We start from the raw sequence: 21,951 nt of genomic DNA on the forward strand, positions 1-21,951 counted from the left end.
CGATCGATCCCACCTACAACGTTCTTCTTTGCAGCCTCCATTGTTCATTAAACAAATTGCAAAAGATTCACCAACACAGATGTCCAGAATATTGTAGAATTTTGTCGAAGAAAACAAGAGGCTTTTCTATCGGGTCCGATGGGGTCCAACCACTTCCGTTGCTTTTGTGACGTCACGCGCATAAATCATATCCAAAGGAGTTTTTCAACCGGAAGTGTGGCGGGAATTTTAAAATTGCACTTTATAAGTTAACCCGGCCGTATTGGCATGTGTTGCAATGTTAAGATTTCATCATTGATATATAAACTATCAGACTGCGTGGTTGGTAGTAGTGGGTTTCAGTAGGCCTTTAATGTCATTTAATTTCAGACATTATATTAATAACAGACAGTGACACTGATTATTTTTCAACCACCAAGAGGAGACCAGCTGCTACGTCTGATGAATCTTGGCAGGGATCTGTGCTCATTAGTTCAGTCATAAACTTGTTTAATGTCCACCAAATAAAGATACTATCTTGACTTAAATACAATCATGGCGAGCCCTACAAGTGGCTTGAAATGTGTGAGGGGAACAAAGAGGTTGCGTGCAGAGGGTGAGGAAAACAAACAATAGGATGAGGAAGACTCTCCTACCTGCTCCTCCCCCCCTCCCTTCTCTTAACAAGGGAGAGTTTTCCCTTCTTCTCTCATCTCTCCCTCACTCCCCTCTGGTTTCACACCATCTCCAGAGACCAAACACACCCCTGTCAGGTTGCCATGGAAACGCCTCACACACGCTCTCATGTGACGCTCCCTCTCCCTCTATCTTGCAGCGGTAATGCCTGCATCCTCACTCTCCTCCATTAGCATCCCTCTCACTTGGCGACAGCAGGGTTGTCAAAGCCCTTACATGCCACAAAGTCCCGCCCCGCACCATTTGTCACAAATGTCCACAATCCAAGGAAACACGCATCGCCGTGTCATTTTTGTAGAATAAACTTTACTTTGCATAATTTATTTACTACAGCCATGCCATTTTCAATGGAAGTAAGACAGTCCCTCAGCTGGGACATCACTCATTTATAATTCAGTCCTATTCCTCCTACTTATAGTCAGCATAGAGGTGTGTCAAAAAAAAGGAGTTTAGATCCTAGCCCACTCTTGGGGGCTACAAAAAAAGGACAGTGCTACTCTGCTGCAGGGCTACTTTGACTCCCAACACACTGCCAACTTCATAGGTCTCAGGGAACACCTTGTTGTCCTACCAACATTGGAAACACCTGTCACGCCCATCTCATTGACCCATCCACACACATTTGCTACCTCATTGATTGATGCTTGGGAAAGAAATGAGTCGTCACCACCTCCAGAACTAAGCATTTTTTTCCATCACCACAGAACCCAGAGGACCTCGCAATGGCCGTTTTATTATGCATGTATTTGTTTGTTAGTGAGTGACCAGAGAAAGACTACGCCTTTTAGTACTGCTAAGTCTTCCGATGGGTAAACAGACTGGACAGAATTTTCATATTCTTATATTAACACAAACCTTGAAAAAGCAGCAAGTCCAAAGTGTATCACGTGTCTTACCTTTATGCCTGCTCCTCCACATGCCAGTATCCACCTTTACATCACTGAGTGGGAGTCCAAGGCGCACACATTCACACACACATGCATAGACAGTGACCACAATCTCCTGCCTGAGTTGGTCTCCTTGCACTCCCTATTTATCTCTTAGATTTTTTTGTGGTCTTCTTTCCAGTTGCCCGGCAGCTCATCCCTCCTGGAGGTTGCTCCAGGTTTAGCAAGGCATCAGCACAGTGCTGGATGACAGTGGAGAGAGGGAGAGAGGGAGGGGGAGGAGAGAAGGAGAAATGCATAAAGCCAGCAGCAGCAGGAAAACTGATGTGATTGAACCTTCAGAGTAAAAGCTTCAAGTCAAATAAAACCTCTCCTTTGACAAATGTATTGTCAAACATAATGAAAACTAGGGATGTCAAATGTAGCGAGTTAACACACTTTATTCAGGTATCAACGCAGATTAATCACATACATTATATTTTCACCCCGCGTGCTCTTTAACTGAAATGTGGATGGTTACCTGAAAGTTGTTATACCGTCAGTGATAAGATCAATGCATAGGTCATTTTAAGGCGGACAGGTGTGCTCCAAATTAACCCAGAAGGGAATAGATAAACCTGTTAAGAGCAAAGAACATGACATACAGTACAGGTCAAAAGTTTGGACACACCTTTTCATTCAATGTGTTTTCTTTATTTTCATGACTGTTTACATTGTAGATCGTCACTGAATGCATCAAAACTATGAATGAACACATGTGGAGTTATGTACTTAACAAAAAAAGGTGAAAAAACAGAAAACATGTTTATATTCTAGTTTCTTCAAAATAGCCACTCTTTATTCGGATTACTGCTTTGCACACTCTTGGCATTCTCTCGATGAGCTTCAAGAGGTAGTCACCTGAAACGGTTTTCACTTCACAGGTGTGCTTGAAGCTCATCGAGAGAATGCCAAGAGTGTGCAAAGCAATAATCAGAGCAAAGGGTGGCTATTTTGAAGAAACTAGAATATAAAACATGTTTTCAGTTTTTTAACCTTTTTTTTGTTAAGTACATAACTCCACATGTGCTCATTCATAGTTTTGATGTCTTCAAAATAAAGAAAACGCATTGAATGAGAAGGTGTGTCCAAACTTTTGGCCTGTACTGTATATACATGTAAAGCTCTTGTTTATGGCATTCTGACAGTTAAATTGCATTTGTGACAAAATACTGTTTTCTGTGACGTTCATTTAAATTATGCAAAAAAGTCATTCACAACGATTATTCCTGATTAATCACATAAAAAATATTTTGACAGTATTATTAATAACAATGAGGCTGGATATCAAGGGTAGAATCAGTATTGGATCGATACTAGCATGATGAGATTGATATTTTTTAGTTCCCTTTTATTAAAATAAACAAAAATGTAGGCTATTAATAACAATGAGGCTGGATGTCAAGAGTAAAATCAGTATTGGATCGATACTAGCATGGTAAGATTTATATTTTAGTTCCCTTTTATTAAAATAAACAAAAATGTAGGCTATTAATAACGATGAGGCTGGATGTCAAGAGTAAAATCAGTATTGGATCGATAGTAGCATGGTAAGATTGATATTTTAGTTCCCTTTTATCAAAATAAACAAAAATGTAGGCTATTAATAACGATGAGGCTGGATATCAAGGGTAGAATCAGTATTGGATCGATACTAGCATGATGAGATTGATATTTTTTTGTTCCCTTTTTACTGAAACTAAATCCACCCATGTGTTTGTCGCTACAAAGTCTATATAAAGTGGTCATACTCCTTAGTTACCATTTTTATTATGTATATATTTATTATAACTCCATACAGAAGTATTGAAATAGTCAGACTCTGTCGACTGCAAATTTGACATCAAAAGATGAATGACAACATTTGTACGTTATTGAAACAACTTTCCAATTGAAAGGTATCATAATATCACACAATGAATGACCTGGTATGATGTTAAGTTGTTGCATCAAAGTGGATAAATTGCACAGTTTGAGCTGTCAACTCGTAAAGGTGTCAAGCTTGTGAGGTTGTTAAGGAGTGAGGTTTTCTGTTTCTGCCTTCCTGCCTTTCCTAGCTCTCCTCTCTCTCTCACCTGAGTTGCCATGACACCGAGGAGGGCGGAAACACAGAGCACATCGGTTGTTTTTATTTCTTCGTGTCCTTGCATGCGCGCCAGTTTTCTCTACCATTCCCTGTTTTGGTCTACTCACTGGTATTCATATTGCTACATCTTTGTCTTTCAATGGTTGAAGATCATGTTAAATAATTACATCCAGATATACTCCAAATATTAAACCCACTCATCATTTTCTCAAACGTAATTAGTTTAAATACATTACACATTTAAAGGGAAGTTTTTAAACAGGTACAAAGTGCGCTTTAGCCCCGGTGCATAAAGGAGAACTGCACTTTTGTTGGAATTTTGCCTATCGTTCACAATCCTTTTGACGACGGGTAGATTTTTTTTTTAATACATTCTAAATATTAAATAAATTTGATCAAAAGTCCGCTTACAATGGAGCCTATGGTGGCCTATAGAGCCTCTGAAAAACATCCAAACACCTCCATTAGGGTTTTATATACAGGATGTAAGTATATATGTAATGTAGTAATGGACACATTTATAATAACATTTAATATTTACGTTTTTTGATTGTTTTAAGCATACGCGGCACATTAATTTCAAAAACGTATCACAACGTTTGCTTTTTTTTTTTTCTTCATCACTGATTTCTGCTCACTGCAGACTTTATGAGAGCCAACAAACATAATAAAACATCACTTAGTGTAGAAGGTCCGCTGTGATTAGGATGCCGATTGCTAGGATGTTCATATAGTTCCGTTTAGGTGAACAATGTCTCATAATCCTCACGTAGAAAAGGGGTGTTGGATGTCATGTCTTTCTCACCAGTTCCAGGTCCTAAATGGCTGTCAGAGTGCCCCAACTTGTCAGGTAATATTCTTAGCCATCTACTTTTCAGGTGAGATGCATGATTTATGATCTACAATAAACTTACAGGGAGCAAGGAAGCAAGGAAACAGCTGACCACTCGATGATGTAAACATAGGGACACAGTAGTGATCATGCCGCTGCTATAAATGGTTTGTCTGCGTTAGCACATGTAATAACAATATCACTAATACTTGGTTAATATTCAAGTCACAAAATGTAAATTGAGTATTTTTGAATGGTTGTTTATTGAATTTTATGAGCAGAATAGTGGAGCTCCCATTGGCTCTGCTGTAAGTGGACCTTTATTTATGTATATTTAATATTTAGAATGCATTAAACAAAAAAATCTGTCGTCATGTCTTTCATAATGATTGTGAACGCTGCTATGATTACCAGAGAGCTTTAAAAGCCAGTCTCACGGGTTAGTTGGTTGTGGGATCATTGTTGGAATTACGAACATGGTTGTGGTATTTCAATATTCTTGTTTTTTCACTGATTGTTGTAAGCGGAGGCTCTATTTTTCATGCACAGCTTTCTGTGCAATTCCCTGTCACACTCTATTTTTGTTTTGTGTAAATGTTGACATTAAATACGCTTCACCTGCACGTTGCCTGCTGTCTCCTGCTTTATGGGGTCACAACTATCGCTACAAAGAGTGAACCTAACAAAGAGTGACCCCATGAAAAAAATACAGCGCTAAATGGATGGATGAGTGGGACCAGAAGATGTTGATGGAGTTAGAGAAAGAGGACCTTTCACGGGATCATCGATCTTCTTGCTGGCTGCTATTTTTGCCTGCCTCGCCCTCCAGTCAGTACTCAAGTATTGTTTGTTGTTTCCTAGTTCCTGGTATCCTGTCTCTGGTTATCTTATTAAAGTCATGTTTTCCTGCAACACGCCTGTCATCTCTGCATCTTGGAGTTCACCACTAACAAACCATGACACTATATGTGTTAAACATGATTTTATTTTCATTAAACACTTTTAACATGTTAAACAACACCTCTTTCATGAATAAATATATATAAATTATAAATACATACACACATATACTGTATATATATATATATATATATATATATATATATATATATATATATATATATATATATATATATATATATATATATATATATATATATATACAGTATATATACATATATACCTGTATATATATACACGTGTGTGTGTGTGTGTGTGTGTGTGTGTGTGTGTGTGTGTGTGTGTGTGTGTGTATGTGTGTGTGTGTGTGTATATACAAACCCAAAACCAGTAAAAATGGCACGTTGTGTAATTCGTAAATAAAAACAGAATACAATGATTTACAAATCCTTTTCAACAAATATTCAATTGAATAGACTGCAAAGACAAGATATTAAAAGTTTGAACAGAGAAACTTTTTTTTTTGCAAATAATCATTAACTTGCTTGATGTACAGCTTAAGTTGTTCAACAGTCCGGGGGTCTCCATTGTCGTATTTTAGGCTTCATAATGCGCCACACATTGTCAATGGGAGACAGGTCTGGACTACAGGCTGGCCAGTCTAGTACCAATCCAATCCACTTTATTTATATAGCACATTTACACAACAATAATGTTTCCAAAGTGCTGCACAGCCATGTTAAAAACAATATTAAAAACAATATTAAAAACAATATTATGCTACACCAATGACTGAATAAAAACAAAGAATAAATGAATAGAAAACCAATACAAAAACAATATAAAAAATAAACATGATTAAAAACGATTTTAAAGGGTAAAACCAATTAAAACAGTAAAATAGACATCAAAAACACAGAGGACAACAGAGGACAGAAGACCACACAACTCACGTAGTGTTAAAAGCCAAAGAATAAAAGTGGGTCTTAAGACGAGACTTAAAACACTCCACTGTGGACGCAGTTTGAACATGGAGGGGCAGAGTGTTCCAGAGCTTAGGGCCGACCACAGAGAAGGCCCTGTCTCCCCTGGTTTTAAGTCTCGTCCTGGGCACCACGAGCTGGAGCTGGCTCTCGGACCTCAGAGCGCGCGCAGGAGTGTAAATTTGGATGAGGTCCGAGATATACTGAGGTGCCAGTCCATGTAAAGCTTTAAAAACAAACAGCAAGGTTTTAAAATCAATTCTAAAATGAACAGGGAGCCAGTGCAAACTCCGAAGAATTGGGGTTATATGCTTGTGTTTCCTGGCCACTGTTAAAAGTTGTGCTGCCGCGTTCTGGACTAACTGCAACCTGGAGAGAGCTTTTTGGCTAATGCCAACATAAAGTGCATTGCAGTAGTCCAGGCGACTTGAAATAAAAGCATGCACAGCTTGTTCAAAAAAGTTAAAAGATAAAAATGGTTTTACCTTTACTGAAAGACGAAGATGATAAAAACACGATTTTAAAACGCCATTGACTTGTTTGTCAAGTTTAAAATCGCTGTCTATAGTGACGCCAAGGCTGGTTTCTTTGGGACGCACATAATTTTGCAATGGTCCCAAGTCAGTGAGGGCCGGAGTACCCACACTCTTTAACTGTGAAACCACGCTTCATAGTAAAATGCTGAAATAAGCAGGGGCGTCCATGATAACATTGCTTGCATGGCAACATATGTTGCCCCAAAACCTGCATGTACCTTTCAGCATTAATGGTGCCTTCACAGATGTGTAAGTTACCCATGCCTTGGGCACTGATACACCCCCACACTATCACAGATATTGGCTTTTGAACTTTGCGCCTATAACAATACAGATGGTTCTTTTCCTTTTTGATCCGGACGACACAATGTACACAGTTTCCAAAAACAATTTGAAATGTGGACTTGTCAGACCACATAAAAAAATTTCCACTTTGCCTCAGTCCATCTTACAAACCCTGTTTCCATATGAGTTGGGAAATTGTGTTAGATGTAAATATAAACGGAATACAATGATTTGCAAATCTTTTTCAACCCATATTTAATTGAATGCACTACAAAGACAAGATATTTGCAAATAATAATTAACTTAGAATTTCATGGCTGCAACACGTGCCAAAGTAGTTGGGAAAGGGCATGTTCACCACTGTTTTACATGGCCTTTCCTTTTAACAACACTCAGTAAACGTTTGGGAACTGAAGGGACACATTTTTGAAGCTTCTCAGGTGCAATTCTTTCCCATTCTTGCTTGATGTACAGCTTAAGTTGTTCAACAGTCCGGGGGTCTCTGTTGTGATATTTTAGGCTTCATAATGCGCCACACATTTTCAATGGGAGACAGCTCTAGACTACAGGCAGGCCAGTCTAGTACCCGCACTCTTTTACTATGAAGCCACGTTTATGCAACACGTGGCTTGGCATTGTCTTGCTGAAATAAGCAGGGTAATGTTGCTTGGATGGCAACATATGTTGCTCCAAAACCTGTATGTACCTTTCAGCATTAATGGCGCCTTCACAGATGTGTAAGTTACCCATGTCTTGGGCACTAATACACCCCCATACCATCACAGATGCTGGCTTTTCAACTTTGCGCCTATTACAATCCGGATGGTTATTTTCCTCTTTGGTCCGGAGGACACGACGTCCACAGTTTCCAAAAACAATTTGAAATGTGGACTCGTCAGACCACAGAACACTTTTCCACTTTTTATCAGTCCATCTTAGATGAGCTCAGGCCAAGCGAAGCCGACGGTGTTTCTGGGTGTTGTTGATAAACGGTTTCCGCCTTGCATAGGAGAGTTTTAGCTTGCACTTACAGATGTAGCGACCAACTGTAGTTACTGACAGTGGGTTTCTGAAGTGTTCCTGAGCCCATGTGATGTCGCTTGTTGATGCAGTACAGCCTGAGGGATCGAAGGTCACGGGCTTAGCTGCTTACGTGCAGTGATTTCTCCAGATCCTCTGAACCCTTTGATGATATTACGGACCGTAGATGGTGAAATCCCTAAATTCCTTGCAATAACTGGTTAAGAAAGGTTGTTCTTAAACTGTTCAACAATTTGCTCGCGCATTTGTTGACAAAGTGGTGACCCTCGCCCCATCCTTGTTTGTGAATGACTGAGCATTTAATGGAATCTACTTTTATACCCAAACATGGCACCCACCTGTTCCCAATTTGCCTGTTCACCTGTGGGATGTTCCAAATAAGTGTTTGATGAGCATTCCTCAGCTTTATCAGTATTTATTGCCACCTTTCCCAACTTCTTTGTCACGTGTTGCTGGCATCAAATTCTAAAGTTAATGATTATTATTTGCACAAAAAAAAAGTTTATCAGTTTGAACATCAAATATGTTGTCTGTGTAGCATATTCAATGGAATATGGGTTAAAAATGATTTGCAAATCATTGTATTCCGTTTATATTAACATCTAACACAATTTCCCAACTCATATGGAAACGGGGTTTGTACATAAGCTCAGGCCCAGCGAAGCCGGCGGCATTTCTGGGTGTTGTTGATAAATGGCTTTCGCTTTGCGTATTAGAGTTTTAACTTGCACTTACAGATGTAGCGACGAACTGTAGTTACTGACAGTGGTTTTCTGACGTGTTCCTGAGCCCTTTACACACTGATGTCGCTTTTTGATGGGAATCGAAGGTCCGTAATATCATCGCTTATGTGCAGTGATTTCTCCAGATTCTCTGAACCTTTTGATGTTATTGCAGACCGTAGATAGTGAAATCCCTCAATTCCTTGCAGTAGCTGGTTGAGAAATGTTGTTCTTAAACTGTTCGACAATTTGCTGACGCATTTGTTCACAAAGTGGTGACCCTTGCCCCATCCTTGTTTGTGAATGACTGAGCATTTCATGGAAGCTGCTTTTATACCCAATCGAGACACCCACCTGTTCCCAATTAGCCTGTTCACCTGTGGGATGTTCCAAATAAGTGTTTGATGAGCATTCCTCAACTTTATCAGTCTTTTTTGCCACTTGTGCCAGCTTTTTTGAAACATGTTGCAGGCATCAAATTCCAAATAAGCTAATATTTGCAAAAAAAAACGTTTTCCAGTTCGAACGTTAAGTATCTTGTCTTTGCAGTCTATTCAATTGAATATAGGTTGAAAAGGATTTGCAAATCATTGTATTTTGTTTTTATTTACAATTTACACATTGGCCAACTTCACTGGTTTTGGGGTTTGTATGTGTGTATATGTGTGTAAATATATATATATATATATATATATATATATATATATATATATATATATATATATATATATATATATATATATATATATATATATATATGTGTGTATATAAATATTATAATCTTCTTTTGTTAATGTACTTAAAATATTAAGACAATGTTGAAGTAATCCCTAGTCTATTTGTTTTTTTAGTACAGATACTTTAAAACTGTCAGGTTAAAAACAATGTAAAAATCTGTGATATTAATCGAGATCTGATTATTTGTATTTTTATTTGTTATATATATCTATAGCCCCCAGACTTTTTGGGGGCTCTGGGAATCACTAATAAGTCGGAGTTCTTTGAACGCAGATTTATTGCCGGGACATATGGTACAATACAATCGGCAAGATAGGATGGAGGTAGACCGTGTAGTATTTTATACGTAAGTAGTACAACCTTAAAGTCACATCTTAAGTGCACAGGAAGCCAGTGCAGGTGAGCCAGTATAGGCGTAATATGATCAAACTTTCTTGTTCTTGTCAAAAGTCTAGCAGCCGCATTTTGTACCAACTGTAATCTTTTAATGCTAGACATAGGGAGACCCGAAAATAAAACGTTACAGTAATCGACACGAGACGTAATGAATGCATGAATAATGATCTCAGCGTCACTAGTGGACAAAATGGAACAAATTTTAGCGATATTACGGAGATGAAAGAAGGCCGTTTTAGTAACACTCTTAATGTGTGAATCAAACGAGAGAGTTGGGTTGAAGAAAATACCCAGATTCTTTACAGAGTCGCCTCGTGTAATTGTTTAGTTGTCAAATGTTAAGGTGGTATTATTAAATAGATGTCGAAGTCTAGCAGGACCGATAATCAGCATTTCCGTTTTCTTCATTAAGACACGTCTCCAGCTGACTACAATCCGACTTGTTGGTCGGCTTTAGGGGCATAAAGAGCTGGGTGTCATCAGCATAACAGTAAAAGCTAACACCCTATTTGCGTATGATGTCGCCTAGCGGCAGCATGTGAATTATATAGAGTGCAGGGCCAAAAACCGAACCCTGGGGAACTCCACACATTACCTTAATATAGTCCGATGTCACATTGTTATGGGAGACGCACTGCATCATGTCAGTAAGATACGCTCTAATAAAATATTATGATCGACGGTATCGAAAGCAGCGCTAAGATCAAGAAGCAGCAACATAGATGACGCATCAGAATCCATCATTAGCAATAGATCATTAAAAAATTTCCACTTTGCCTCAGTCCATCTTACAAACCCTGTTTCCATATGAGTTGGGAAATTGTGTTAGATGTAAATATAAACGGAATACAATGATTTGCAAATCTTTTTCAACCCATATTTAATTGAATGCACTACAAAGACAAGATATTTGCAAATAATAATTAACTTAGAATTTCATGGCTGCAACACGTGCCAAAGTAGTTGGGAAAGGGCATGTTCACCACTGTTTTACATGGCCTTTTCTTTTAACAACACTCAGTAAATGTTTGGGAACTGAAGGGACACATTTTTGAGTTCAATTTTCTTATTAAAAAAATTCATAAAGTCATCTGCCGAGTGGGTGGAGCTACTGGGAGGACTCCCTTGTTGGGTTAGTGATGCTAATGTACTAAACAAAAATTTAGGATCGTTTTTGTTGAGGCGGATGAGATTTGAGGAATATTTAGCTTTACCTAAGGTAAGCATGCGTTTGTAAGTTATTAAACTATCACTCCATGCTTGATGGAAAACCTCAAGTTTAGTCGTGCGCCATTTGCGTTCCAGCTTTCTACGTGATAATTTATGAGCTCTAGTTTCTTCTGTAAACCATGGGGTACACCTTTTAGGGGCCCTTTTTAGCTTTAGAGGCGCTATACTATCAAGGGTTTCGCGCAGGGCGTCGTTAATGTTGTTAGTGAGGTTATCAAAAGTCTATTGATGACTTCATTGATACAATTACAGTTTATATCCTAAAATCACAAAGCCAAGCAGAATCATAGGACACTGTGACATGCTTATTAATAATATTTTTACCAATGATTTTGATAATAACACTACAAGTGGTCTACTTATAACCGACGTTAGTGATCATCTGCCACTTTTTACAATATATGATGGAATCTACAAGAAGAAGATGGAAGACAAAAGGACATTTCGAAGACTGTGCACAGAGAAGAGGATGATTGCTTTCAAAATTGAGCTACAAAAGCAAGATTGGGACAATGTGTACAATGAAAAAGAGGTTGATGAAGCATATGAACATTTCTTAAACAAGTTCATAATACTTTATGACAAACATTGTCCATGGAAACAACTCAGTAATAAGCAGAGAAAGAATAATCAACCAGGGACGGCGTGGCGAAGTTGGTAGAGTGGCTGTGCCAGCAATCGGAGTGTTGCTGGTTACTGGGGTTCAATTCCCACCTTCTACCTTCCTAGTCATGTCCGTTGTGTCCTTGGGCAAGACACTTCACCCTTTGCCTCTGATGGCTGCTGGTTAGCGCCTTGCATGGCAGCTCCCGCCATCAGTGTGTGAATGTGTGTGTGAATGGGTAAATGTGGAAATACTGTCAAAGCGCTTTGAGTACCTTGAAGGTAGAAAAGCGCTATACAAGTATAACCCATTTATCATTTATATATGGATGACAAAAGGATTACAAAATGCTTGTAAGAAGAAGAATACACTACATAGAAAATATATAATACAAAGAAATACAGAGGCAGAAATTAAGTACAAAAAGTATAAAAACTAATTAACAGACATACTACGATCATGTAGAAAAGAATATTACAGTGAATTATTGGACAGGAACAAAAATAATATGAGAGCAACATGGGGCATCCTCAATAGCATGATTAAAAATGGCACTAAGAGGGATTACCCCCAATACTTCTTAGACGGAAATAAAAAAAAATGACAACATAAAGGAAGTAGTTGAAAGCTTCAATAATTACTTTGTAAATATTGGACCAAAATTGGAAGAAAGGATTTTAGACCCAGTTTCGATTGAGGACTATAATGATACCATAGAGCGAAATCCGAACTCCAAGTTCCTCAGTAATGTGACACAGGAGGAAATACTTACAATAGTGAAAAAATTTGAATCTAAGACTTCAACTGATTGTAACGGAATTGATATGGAAATGATAAAAAAGGTTATTGAAGAGATCTCAGGACCATTAATGTATATTAGTAACCTATCATTTCAAACAGGTACATTTCCAAACAAAATGAAAATAGCTAAAGTTGCACCAATTTATAAGACTGGAGACAAACATCAATTTACAAATTATAGACCTGTTTCTTTACTTCCACAATTTTCTAAAATCATTGAAAAACTAGAATACTCGAAGAGAACCAATATGGATACAGAGCTAATGTTTCAACTTCAATGGCTTTAATTGAAATTACAGAAGAAATTACCAATGCAATAGATAGTAAAAAATGTGCAGCAGCAGTTTTTAGGGATCTAACTAAAGCATTAGACACAATTAATCACAATATTTTAATCAAAAAACTAGAACGATATGGCATCAGAGGGTTAGTCCTAAACTGGATAAGAAGTTATCTAACGAACAGGAAACAATACGCGAAGCTAGGCGAACACACTTCTACAACGCTAAATATATCCTGTAGTGTACTTCAGGGATCAATACTAGGACCTAAATTATTAAATCTCTATATAAATGACATTTGTAAAGTTACAAAAGATTTAAAGTTAGTATCATTTGCGGATGATACAACAGTGTTTTGTTCAGGAGAGAACACACAGAAGATAATACAAATAATAACAGAAGAAATGAACAAATTAAAAAGATGGTTTGACAAAAACAGACCATCGTTGAATCTCAGTAAAACTAAAATAATGCTATTTGGTAACAGTAGAAGAGAAAGTCAAACACAAATACAAATAGACTGAATAGAAATTGAAAGAGAAAATGAAACCAAATTTCTAGGTATAATGATTGATGATAAATTGAACTGGAAATCTCACGTAAAAAATATACAACATAAAGTAGCAAGAAACACGTCAATAATGAATAAAGCAAAACATGTTCTAGACCAAAAATCACTTCATATTCTCTACTGCTCACTAGTGTTACCATATCTGAGTTACTGTGTAGAAATATGGGGAAATAATTACAAAATTACACTTCATTCACTAACGGTGTTACAAAAAAGATCAGTTAGAATAATACATAATGTTGGATATAGAGAACATACAAATCCTTTATTTATTGAATCAAAGATACTGAACTTCCACAACATAGTGAATTTGCAAACAGCTCAAATTATACACAAAGCAAACTATAACCTGCTACCAAAGAATATACAACAATTCTTAAAAAAAGAGGAGAAATATAATCTTAGAGAAAAATGTAATTTAAAATATTTGTACGCACGTACAACACGTAAGACCTTCAGTATATCTGTATGTTACATTAAATTATGGAATGGATTAAGCAAAGCAATCAAACAATGTACTGATATGATCAACTTCAAGAAACTCTTCAAACTTAAAGTGTTTACAAAGTAAAAAGAAGAAGAACCATGATAAACATTCTGAAATTATTCATCTATCCATTCTTTCATTCTCAAAATAATCTCACTTATCACACCATATGAAATATAACTTACTTCACCAATTATTATTTATTTATTTATTTTTATTGTGATTACTTATGGAGTATATTGTGAATAAATTGAAAACAGGAAGTGAACAAAAGTTTTAGCAACTGTTATGTAAAAGAAAAGGGGTGGGATTAAAAAAGCTCTGCTTCTTCCTACTCCTTTTCGAACATGTTGAAAAGACAAACTGGAAATTGTGATGTATCATGTTGTTTGCTTGCATGTTCGAAATAAACTCAAACTCAAACTCAAACTCAAAGTCAAACTCAATAGAGCCCACATAATTTGGGCACGGTGCCATTACCGAAGGCAGTAGGCCAGCAAGAGTCATCTTTGTGACAGCATTAATGTTGCGGCTGCTATAGCAGTTATTATATTTATTATTAGCTTGTGAGTCAGAACTTCGAATTTCATAAGTTAATGATCGGACATTACTTTAGTATACGGGAGTATCATAACTTTAGAGGTGGTGACGCCCCTGACAAGCACTAGATCTATCGTATTACCGTTGCAATGCATGGGTTCATTTATTATTTGTGTAAGACCACAGCTATCAATTATAGTCAGGAGCGCCACGCACGGAGGGTCCGATGGGGTATTCATATGGATATTAAAGTCCCCCATTATGATTATATTGTCGGCGTGCGTCACTAGATCAGCAAAGAACTCTGAGAATTCACTGATAAAGTCCGAATAGGGCCCTGGGGGGGGCGGTAGGTAACAGCCAGGTAGAGAGGTAGTGGTGTGACAGACCTCATAGTAAGCACCTCAAATGATTTATATTCATTATTTAGGTTAGGGGTAAGGTTAAAGTTTTCATTGTATATTAGTGCGACCCCCCCCACCCCTTTTAAGGGGACGGGCAATATGCGCATTCGTATAGTTAGGAGGAGATGCCTCATTCGGCGCAAAAAAATCGTCTGGTTTGAGCTAGGTTTTGCTGAGACCCATGACGTTAAGATTGTTGTCTCTAATGACCTCATTAACTAATAACGTTTTGGAAGATAATGATCTTATGTTTAAAAAGCCCATATTATAGGTAGTGGGCGGTTTTGAGGAGTTGTTGTTCAAATTATCTGAAGCAGCAATATTAATAATGCTGCGTTTATTATGCGTAGTGCACTTTAAATAATTTCGACCATATCTAGGAATTGATATGATGGGAATTTTCAGATTGTTTGTTCGGTGCTGCGATAAACTGAACGCATCATAATTTGCCACCTCAGTAGAATGCATGTCTACTTCTGACACAGTCACTACAAAAAAAACATTATGTGAGTTGTGTATTATTGTAAGAGAGTTGCTATGTGTGCAGGGATTATCCAGCCTGGCGCTGGCTAGTTCTAGTTTAACTGACTTCTCACCCGGACTAGCAGACTCTGTAATTGCCTGTGACCGGCTTGCTCTAGTGTAGTTAGTCAAGTGTGACTCAAACAGAAATCTATGTTCCTAGACAGGATGATGGGGCAATCCTGGTTAGGGTGAAGGCTGTCTCTCATCAGCAAGCCTGGTTTGCCCCAGAAAGTGGCCCAATTATCAATAAACGTTAGTCCTTGTTGTCTACAGAAGCAAGTCAGCCACTTGTTAAGCGAGACTAATCTGCTATATCTTTCATCATTGCCTCTCACAGGCAGGGGGCCAGGGACAATTACTCAATGCCTGGACATCTTTCTAGCGAGATCACAAGTCCTGGCTATGTTTCTCTTTGTAATCTCTGACTGTCTCATCCTAGTGTCATTGAAGCCAACGTGTACAACTATGTTCGCATAACTAGTGGTGCGATTAGCCTGTCGTACGTGTTTACTAGGCCTGTTGCGAGTTAGTTCCCTAAGATTAGCTTCAATGTCAGGTGCTCTGGCCCCGGGAATACACTTAATTGTGGCTGGTTTGCTAAGCTTTATGCTTCGGGTGATGGAGTCCGCCTATGACTGGTGTGGGGTGTAGGACTAGCTAAAGGGCTAAATCTATTATGCGTCTCAACCGGTTCACCGTAGCTTATAGGCCGCTAACTGGACTAGTTAGCTCGCTACAGCTAACGCTAGCAGATGTGACCGCAACATCTAAAGTTACGAGATTACTCTGCTCTAACTGGCGGACACGGCCCTCTAGTAGAGCCAGCCTATCCATGAGTAAGGTGCACGAAGCGCAGGGAGCCATACTCACGGTATTTTCTGTCACCAAGTGAAGTTCCTGCTATCTTCCGGGAAGTGGTTGTGATGTGTGGGGAGTAGATTCCTTCCGACCGGCGCTGCCTTTGTCCGCGCTAGCTTCGTTAGCTTAGCAGCTAGCTAGCTGAGGAAGGGGTGGTGAGACAGAGATCGGGTGATTTGCAAGTTAAATAGGACTACTAAATATGTTTGGGAAGTAGTAAAGAAAGTTGCAAAACAATTAAAAGCACATAGATACTTAGCTTTTTCGCAGCAGCAACAGCCAGCAGTCAGCGAGCAGTCACTCACGGTGAACCGTTTTTAGCGCTCCTTCCTCCCTTGGTTACCTTTCATTGCTAGGAGCGCTGATTGAGCCACTTGCCTCTGATTGCTGATCAGGACATTCATCTGTTGCTGATCACTAAGCAGAGGGCTTTTTTGCCAGTCTCACCAACCAGTCAGGGCTGGATCATCGCTTGCTTTATAGTAACTGTTTGCGTTGACTTAAAGACTGTTTTATGCTTGGTTCATGTTTGTTTCATCAATCAATCAATGTTTATTTATATAGCCCTAAATCACAAGTGTCTCAAAGGGCTGTACAAGCCACAACGACATCCTCGGTACAGAGCCCACATACGGGCAAGGAAAACTCACCCCAGTGGGACGTCAATGTGAATGACTATGAGAAACCTTGGAGAGGACCGCATATGTGGGTAACCCCCCCCCCCCCTCTAGGGGAGACCGAAAGCAATGGATGTCGAGTGGGTCTGACATAATATTGTGAAAGTCTAACACATCAGCGAGAGTCCAGTCCATAGTGGGGCAAGCAGGAACCATCCCGAGTGGAGACGGGTCAGCAGCGTAGAGATGTCCCCATCTGATGAACAGGCTAGCGGTCCACCCCAGGTTTGGAGCAGAGTAGAAAAGAAAAGAAAAGAAACGGCAGATCAACTGGTCTAAACAGGGAGTCTATTTAAAGGCTAGAGTATACAAATGAGTTTTAAGATGAGACTTAAATGCTTCTACTGAGGTAGCATCTCTAACTTTTACCGGGAGGGCATTCCATAGTATTGGAGCCCGAATAGAAAACGCTCTATAGCCCGCAGACTTTTTTTGGGGCTCTGGGAATCACTAATAAGCCGGAGTTCTTTCAAGGCAGATTTCTTGCCGGGACATATGGTACAATACAATCGGCAAGATAGGCAGGAGCTTGACCGTGTAGTATTTTATACGTAAGTAGTAAAACCTTAAAGTCGCATCTTAAGTGCACAGGAAGCCAGTGCAAGTGAGCCAGTATAGGCGTAATACGATCAAACTTTCTTGTTTTTGTCAAAAGTCTAGCAGCCGCATTTTGTACCATCTGTAATCTTTTAATGCTAGACATAGGGAGGCCCGAAAATAAAACGTTACAGTAATCGAGACGAGATGTAACGAACGCATGGATAATGATCTCAGCATCGCTTGTGGACAAAATGGGACGAATTTTAGCGATATTACGGAGATGAAAGAAGGCCGTTTTAGTAACACTTTTAATGTGCGACTCAAACGAGAGAGTTGGGTCGAAGATAATACCCAGATTCTTTACAGAGTCACCTTGTTTAATTGTTTGGTTGTCAAATGTTAAGGTGGTATTTTTAAATAGATGTCGGTGTTGAGCAGGACCGATAATCAGCATTTCCGTTTTCTTTGCGTTGAGTTGCAAAAAGTTAGCGGACATCCATTGTTTAATTTCATTAAGACACGCCTCCAGCTGACTACAATCCGGCGTGTTGGTCAGCTTTAGGGGCATGTAGAGTTGGGTGTCATCAGCATAACAGTGAAAGCTAACACCGTATTTGCATATGATGTCACCTAGCGGCAGCATGTAAATACTAAAGAGTGCAGGGCCAAGAACCGAACCCTGGGGAACTCCGCACGTTACCTTAACATAGTCCGAGGTCACATTGTTATGGGAGACACACTGCATCCTGTCAGTAAGATAAGAGTTAAACCAAGACAAGGCTAAGTCTGTCATCCCAATACGCGTTTTGATACGCTCTAATAAAATATTATGATCAACAGTATCGAAAGCGGCGCTAAGATCAAGAAGCAGCAACATAGATGAAGCATCAGAATCCATCGTTAGCAATAGATCATTAGTCATTTTTGCGAGGGCTGTCTCCGTAGAGTGATTTGCCCTGAAACCGGATTGAAAAGGTTCACAGAGATTGTTAGACGCTAAGTGTTCATTTAGCTGCTGTGCTACAATTTTTTCGAGGATTTTCGAGATAAACGGAAGGTGGGACACCGGCCGGTCGTTTACCAGGAGATCAGGATCGAGGTTAGGTCTTTTGAGTAGAGGATGAATAACCGCTTTTTTGAATGCTAGGGGAACAGTGCCAGAGGAAAGTGATACATTTATAATATTTAATACTGATGGACCTAATAATACAAAAAGCTCCTTGATAAGTTTCCCAGGAATTGGGTCAAGTAAACATGTTGTTTGTTTTGTCCCATTTACAAATTTTGACAATTCCTCCAATGTTATTTCATCAAAGAGAGAGAAACTATTTTGGAGGGCAGTGTCCGTCGTATATACAGTCGTATTTGTGTTAATAGAACCCAGTTGTAGCTGAGATGCATTGTCTTTAATCTCTTTTCTAATGACTTCAATTTTCTTATTAAAGAAATTCATAAAGTCATCTGCTGAGTGGGTGGAGCTACTGGGAGAAGTCCCTTGTTGGGTTAGCGATGCTACCGTACTAAACAGAAATTTAGGATCATTTTTGTTGAAGTGGATAAGATTTGAGTAATATTTAGCTTTAGCTGAGGTAAGCATGCGTTTATAAGTTATTAAACTATCACACCATGCTTGATGGAAAACCTCAAGTTTAGTCGCACGCCATTTGCGTTCCAGCTTTCTACATGATCATTTCTGGGCTTTAGTTTCTTCTGTAAACCATGGGGTACGCCTTTTAGGGGCCCTTTTTAGCTTTAGCGGTGCTACAATATACAATAGGGCGTCATTAAAGTTGTTAGTGAGGTTATCAATAGAGCCCACATAATTTGGGAATGGTGCCATTACCGAAGGCAGTAGGTCAGTAAGAGTCGTCGTTGTGGCAGCATTAATTTTGCGGGTGCTATAGTAGTTATTATTATTATTATTAGTTTGTTGACAATGAGTCAGAACTTCGAATTTTATAAGGTAATGGTCGGACATTACTTTAGTGTACGGGAGTATCGTAACTTTAGAGGTGGTGACACCCCTGACAAGCACTAGATCTATCGTATTACCCTTGCGATGCGTGGGTTCATTTATTATTTGTGTAAGACCACAGCTATCAATTATAGTCTGGAGCGCCACGCATGGAGGGTCCGATGGGGTATTCATATGGATATTAAAGTCCCCCATTAGGATTATATTATCGGCGTGCGTCACTAGATCGGCAACAAACTCTGAGAATTTACTGATGAAGTCCGAATAGGGCCCAGGGGGGCGGTAGATAACAGCCAGGTGGAGAGGCAGCGGTGTGACAAACCTCAAAGTGAGCACCTCAAACGAGTTATATTTATTATTTAGGTTAGGTGTAAGATTATAGTTTCCATTGTATATTAGTGCGACACCCCCTCCCCTTTTAAGAGGTCTGGCAACATGTGTATTGGTATAGCCAGGAGGAGATGCTTCATTTAGCGCAAAAAAATCGTCTGGTTTGAGCCAGGTCTCGGTGAGACCAACGACGTCAAGTTTGTTGTCTCTAATGACTTCATTAACTAATAACGTTTTGGAAGATAATGATCTTATGTTTAAAAAGCCCATATTATAGGTAGTGGGCTGTTTTGAGGATTGTTTGTTGAAATTATCCGAAGTAGCAATATTAATAATGTTGCGTTTATTATGCGTATTGCACTTTAAATAGTTTCGACCATATCTAGGAATTGATACGACGGGGATATTCAGATTGTTTGCTTGATGTTGCGATAAACTGAACGCATCATAGTTAGCTACCTCAGTACAATGTATTTCTGCCTCTGACACGATCACAAAAGAAAAAACATTATGTGAGTTGTGTTTTATTCTAAGAGAATTGCTATGTGTGCAGGGATTATCCAGCCTGACGCCGGCTATTTCTAGTTTAAATGGCTTCTTACCCGGAGACTCCACGTTTCTTTGGTTAGCTTTTCTCTTTGTTGTTAGCCCAGCTCGGCATCCCGGCTTCTGCTTCCGCTCGCACCGCCTATGTCGTCTCCATTGGCGGTCACCGCTAGCACTTGACTCCGCTGCTACAAAGGCCGCTCGATGTAGCCCACGAAGTATTCCCATGCTAGCGAGGAGGTCCACCGTACATGCATCTTTCAGTCTATAACGACCCGATCCATCCACATCCAGAATTGTCTGTCGGTCGTATGTGATCACAGAGTGTTCACGCTTTGAGCCAACCATGAAATTGACAGAAATGACGGGTGTTTTTTGCCAAATCGCTCTACACTCCCAAGAGCGTTAGCAGAGCCGCAGCATCGCCATCGCCATGCGCCGCCATTTTTATTATGTTTCATGCCTTGCTAAAGATATATATATATATATATATATATATATATATATATATATATATATATATATATATATATATATATATATATATATATATATATATATATATATATATATATATATATTTGTATATATATATATATATGTATATATATAGTTGACACAGAGGTAGATAAACCAAAGCAAGATCTATATATAAATCTATAAGATATATATGTCAACTATATATATATATATATATATATATATATATATATATATATATATATATATATATATATATATATATATACATATATATATATATATATATATATATATATATATATATATATATATATATATATATATATATATATATATATATATATATATATATATATATATATATATTAGGGGTGTGGGAAAAAATCGATTCAAATTCAAATCGCGATTTTCACGTTGTGCGATTCAGAATCGATTCTCATTTTTTTAAAATCGATTTTTTTTTATGTATTTTTTTTTATTATTTTATTTTATTTATTTATTTTTTATTAATCAATCCAAGAAAACAATACACATCAATACCATAACAATCCAATACAATTCCAAAAGCAAACCCGACCCAGCAACACTCAGAACTGCAATAAACAGAGCAATTGAGAGAAGACACAAACACGACACAGAACAAACCAAAAGTAGTGAAACAAAAATGAATATTATCAACAACAGTATCAATATTAGTTACAATTTCAACATCGCAGTGATTAAAAATCCCTCATTGACATTATCATTAGACATTTATAAAAAATAAAAAAAAAAGAACAATAGTGTCACAGTGGCTTACACTTGCATTGCATCTCATAAGCTTGACAACACACTGTGTCCAATATTTTCACAAAGATAAAATAAGTCATATTTTTGGTTCATTTAATAGTTAAAACAAATTTACATTATTGCAATCAGTTGATAAAACATTGTCCTTTACAATTATAAAAGCTTTTTACAAAAATCTACTACTCTGCTT

General features: G+C 38.3%; 1 protein-coding gene across 3 annotated transcripts in view; it reads right to left on the minus strand.

Moving 5' to 3' along the window:
• The window catches only part of lingo2b (leucine rich repeat and Ig domain containing 2b), a 150,554-nt gene extending 148,783 nt beyond the window's left edge, over window positions 1-1,771 (minus strand). For all 3 annotated transcript variants that reach the window (XM_062042326.1, XM_062042328.1, XM_062042325.1), the window contains exon 1: window positions 1,572-1,771. The gene's annotated coding sequence lies outside the window, so the exon portion shown is untranslated. The remainder of the gene's footprint in view (window positions 1-1,571) is intronic.
• Between the last annotated feature and the right edge of the window lie 20,180 nt (window positions 1,772-21,951).

The sequence above is a fragment of the Entelurus aequoreus genome, linkage group LG03, assembly GCF_033978785.1.
Source record: "Entelurus aequoreus isolate RoL-2023_Sb linkage group LG03, RoL_Eaeq_v1.1, whole genome shotgun sequence".
Classification (NCBI taxonomy): domain Eukaryota; kingdom Metazoa; phylum Chordata; class Actinopteri; order Syngnathiformes; family Syngnathidae; genus Entelurus; species Entelurus aequoreus.